Source organism: Atractosteus spatula, chromosome 3 (genome assembly GCF_055471065.1).
Source record: "Atractosteus spatula isolate fAtrSpa1 chromosome 3, fAtrSpa1.hap1, whole genome shotgun sequence".
Lineage (NCBI taxonomy): Eukaryota > Metazoa > Chordata > Actinopteri > Semionotiformes > Lepisosteidae > Atractosteus > Atractosteus spatula.
Genome location: NC_142708.1, coordinates 63661288 through 63666633, shown reverse-complemented (window position 1 = coordinate 63666633; position 5346 = coordinate 63661288).

Genomic DNA, 5346 nt, shown 5'->3' with positions numbered 1-5346 from the left:
TCCAAATAAAATCTATGGAGACTTGTTTACCCTCTAAATTGGATAATGTCACATCAAACCTGACCATATAGATTTAGGAAAACATAAAGAATCATAAAGAAAACATAATTAATAATCCACATGGTTGGTGCGCAGGTTGGGTGGCACCAGGAAAGACACTTGGCCACTGTGATCCTTGCTGATGCATTGGCATTTCTGTAGACTGAAGGGTTTCAGTGAAGGTTGGGCAGTACCAGGACCATCAGGATAGCTCTGTCTCTTCCCAGGACTAGGACATACATAAAATAATGAATTAAATGGATGACTACGTAGGATTAATACTTGCTGCTTCTTTCAAGCTTGAAGAACATGTTAAATGTGCCACAAAACTGATTTAACATAGATTTACATTGTATTAATCAATGGCGAGATCTTCATCAGACCAAGATCAATCACCAGCCTATTCTACTACAAGAGTTTGGCATGGCAAGTTCCCTAATTGTCTGGGTAATAGATAATTAGAACATAAAAAGGAAAAAATGTTTTAGAGATTCATGATTTAAAATCCCATCTATTCATTTCTGTAATTAACAGAGTTATATAATTAAGGACCTAATTATCTAAACTCCCCAGCTGGAGTGAGTCCTCCAGCTACAAACTTGGTTAAAGCACCTCTGAGTGACATGTGATTTGAATTGCAGAATAGCTTTGATGCCAGATTTGGCAGCTCACCCAAAGGGAATGACGATGGCTCAGGGGTACTTAATGCTTGGAGTGACAAAAAACCCAGGGCTGCATCAGGATCAAGGCTACTTACAGTATGTAGTGTAATGTGCCCTGCTACATTGCAATCAGAGATCACTTGGGATCTGGTGGTAGAGTATAACAGAATGGTAGCCAATAACCAAGGCAACAGGTCTCCAGGTTTAAAAAAATAGCACCCGTCTCTCCATTGCGTTCAGCTCTTAATTTCCTAACACGCTGGCTAAATGCTGCAATTTCAGAAAGTCTGACAGTTTGACATGGCCGCCTCAACAACATCCCCTGCCACAGGCAGCCCACGTCTCCAGACAAAGGCATCCGGCCCAGTGACACCTGAGCATACTCGCTGAAGCCTGATTATTATGCAGAGATGCTAAAAACTTGGTGTGTGAATAGAATACGGGAACAATTTGCCCCTTCTCCAGTTGTCCCCCTCTCCCCCTTCCGCCCAGCCTCAGCGTCCTCCCTCCCAGTTCCAATAACCCCCCAGCCTATCACAAAGCCCCCACTGTTGCAGAGATCTGTCTGAGCCTTCTGCGGACCAGCCGAGCAGAAATGGAAAGGAGGAGCCACTTTCGAGAGAAACTTTCCCACACAATGGCTGACGCTTTTACTGCTGGACAATCGCACTGATCTCAGGGTGCTGCTCTCAGCCCCTCCCCTGCCCGCTGTGGTCCGCATGAAAGAAAGTCTAATGGCCCTTGTTAGGCTCTTTTGCGGCTTTTAAGGTCCTCTAAAATGGCCCTTTATCAGCGCTATCTGTGTTCCCAAGATGTCTACCTGCATGTCAGGGAATTCAAGCAATAGCTCTGTTTTTATTCTTCCAATCAGCAGAGAGCAGATAAGATAATTAGTCCAGAAATTAGAGTGGTAAAGCCATTAGTTTTCTTGAATTGAAAGAGGAAACTGGAGTGACATGGACAGGTTGATAGCTCTGTTTTTTTTCCATGCATTACAAACAGCACGGGTCGGAAAAATTAGCACAGCACTTGTGCTTTTCACCATAGGTGCTGGACCAGCCCCTATAGACACCTGTTACCATTGTGAAGACAGTTTAAACTTGCACTATATCACCACCACACTATGTACGAAGTGCTGATTGTGTCAATATGTGGACACAGCCATACTCCAGGAGTGCAAAACTGTCATTACTCAGACACTAATAGCACTGGAGAGGGTCACATCCTCTGGAGTCAGGTGAAAATTATGCCATGAACACTTTGTAAGCCACTTCCCTGCGTTTTCACATCTTCATCATGTAACTCGGCATGCGTGTCTACCAAGAGGCACAAGCACGCCATGGTATCACCTACACGACCCCTAGTAAGTGGGAACTGGCTCCACTTGCATTAGCTATAATGAAGCTTGGGGTGACTGTTTCAACATGAATTTCCACTGTTTATCAGAGCAGGGATGCTCAGCCCTGGGCTTAATGGACATGGCTGGATGAGATCCTGGGTTCAATCAGCTACTAAAAATGAATGGGCTGGATGGGTCAAATGTCCGTCTCTCGTTTGTAACCGTTTTCTGTTCTCTATCCAGGTATTTTTCAATGAAAAGGCTGGCACTCAAAGTGTTAACCAGTGCCACATTTGTAATCTGGATTCTAAAGGAAATTTCAGAAGAGAGGTCAGACCACACCTTCTGTCTCATCGCACGTAAACCTAGATATACACTAGCCAGTGCTCATTGCTTCTCAAAAAACCTCCCATGCAACACATTTCCTGAACCGTCTCAGAAGATGCAAGGCTGTCTTCCCTCAACAAAGCAAGTCAAATCCAAATTCACATTTTATTCAGTCTTCTTCCTTTTACGATAAGGCAAGTATTCTCTACGCCTCACTTTAAAATCTCTCTGGTTTGGAGATCTGGTTTCTCAGTTCTGACGCTTCATCCTAACCTTCTGGTCATGACTCCTTTAGCCTGGCAAGATGAAGGCATTGATATGATACATGGGTTAGTTTTCATTTTTTTCTAATGAAGACCAGTGAATAAAGAATTCACAAACGTGATTATTGCTATTCAGAATAAGAATAAATAAGTAGGTATGAGTACTACAAAGTGTGCTCATTAGTTGCACTGATCTAGGTGAAATTATGTACACACATTTTAAGAGCCTACAAAACAGTGTATGCCATTAATTTAATACACATCCAGCGATGTGAAAGTGGAAATTTCAGATAGTGCTTGCTTATAATTATATTTCTCAATGAGAAGTTTCAGGCTTCACTTTGGCTCTCATTAAATCAAGAATCCTGTCCAGATTGCATAATACTGATTTGTGGACACAATGTTGGACAAAAAAGCAGGCTGGTATTTTAATTTCATGTTTCATCTAAGGATGGAAGCTAGGAGCAGTGCTCCTATGTCACTTTTGATCCTGTGTTGTCATTTGAAGTGCTTTTTAAGAATGTCACAAGGACATTTTCCATTTACCTGCATAACACTGCTGAGTTCAGTTCTTCCTATCTGATAGTGAACTATTGAAACCTGCCTTTAAATAAGAGTAGACTACTGTATCCCCCTTACTTGCAGGAGAATCTCCAATGGCATTAATTAGGCTGTAGTATGTGCAGAATCTGCAGCAAGGCCTGAATCCTGCCCACTGTACATTGCATAGCTCCCATTGAAATTCCGAGTAGACTTTTAAGGTTCTCCTGCTCACATATTAAGGCACTGGATGGCCAAACTCCAAATTATTTTAAGGACTGAGCTTTCTTGCTTTCAGCTTTCTTGAGCTTTCAGCCCCACATCTGCGAGCTCACTGCCAAAATCCATTAGAGACTCTGCCACTGTCGGCATTTTGGAAACTTGCTTAAAAACTTTGCTGTTCACTAAATCTTTTGATGTGTAATTTCGTTTTACTCTTGGTCTCAATCAGTTTGCAATCTAAATCAATTTGCTGGGCATTTTCCCCACTTTCGTCTTGCTTCTGTTGTGTATTATATGTCTGCTTTTGTACAGTGGTTTGAGCTTGTTGAAAAAATGTATGATGATTACAATTATATTGCCACTACACATCACAATCTTGCAGAGGCTGTGATTTACACCACCAGTTTTATTTCTCGACCACACAGCAAATTCTCAACCCAGACCAGTGGTATGTGCCCAGGAGAGGTGAAGGCTGTGCAAATGTCCACCGAGAAGCGAACACATCAGCCTCTTATTCATGAAAGACAGATGTTTCTGTCCAAAAAGATTAGAAGATTACGGGCTGAGTACCAGCCAACTCATGCCTGCTCTAGGCTGCCCTTCCCTCACATACGCTGCACAGAGAAACCCTGATCATGGTCACCTGTAGACATTGCCCACATTCAAGACAGTTCTTCAGTTTTTGACTAGAGCATGGCTTTGGCAGTTAATAAAGCTTAAGGTAAAATAACCTCTGGAAAGTATATTTGTTCTAAGGTTTCATAACGACTGAATCTCATGAAACTGTGCTGACCACGAGCTCCCCATTTCTCTAGAGGAAGTGTATATATGGACACCAACCCATGGACTCTGGTTTTTGGAGCTGCAGATTGTGCCAACCTTAGTAAGGCCTTGATGTCCTTGATGATGTGGACAAACGTGTCGCACTGCACTCTACAAGTGATTAGAGACAGATATGACTTCAGGCTGCAGGGCTGGAAAGGTTTCATAGGCCTGACAAATTGATCGGTTGCTCTGTAGCTCTGAAAGACATTCTGTTTTCTAACATTAATAAAGCTTAGTTACAACATACAGTATACTGTACAGTAGTTAACTTTACACCATTAAAACAGAAACTATTGACAGTAATGTGATATCCTGAAGTGACCTAGCAAAAAAAATTGTGTAATAACATAACTAACACAGATGGCCATAAATGTAGCAATTTTTTCTCTTTAGGTGGAGGCCGAGAGTGCATTTTGTAGGACACAGAAATCTCTTTTCATGCCAAAGTAGCACAAATTGATTCCAGCCTTTAATTTCCCTGTCAGGTCCTCCCCTTCAATGCAACATTCTCTGTGTCTAGCTGTCCTGTATACATGGCAGTGAAAGAGCATGCAGATCCACCCCTAACAATAAAGGCCTGACATTTAAGTAATTCATCTGCTAGGCAGCCATGCTCTACTTGTGCTTTTAAACTTTGCTGCAGAGCCAAAGGCAAAGGCACCACATTGTGATCTCTACCTTATCTCCCCTACCTCCAGTCTACAAACTTAGTGCCTGGGTGTGTCAGGTATCACCTGGGGATTCAGGCAAGAGGCCTTTTTCAGTTAACCCAATCCGACGACCTCTGCTGCATTGCCTTTGATTTAGAGGGGAGTTTCGTTAACTACAGAACTTGCTTATTCCACTGAAAGGCATCAAGTTCTCTTCCAATGTGGGTGTACAATAATTCCCATTTTACTTCATAATGGCCTCGGGTATACTCTGTTACACCACGAGGCAAAGTTGTGCCAGGGGAAACAAAAGGCAGGCTCTGCATTCAGGGCTGCATTTGAATCACATCCTGGCTCATTCTGTTCACCCTGGCTGATGGGGGGTGATATGGCATTTTCGGCCCTGGGCTTTCTTTCATTGTACAGGTCGAAATGACTTCAATTGACTGGCAAATACGTCCTCTCCAGCCTCCGAGATC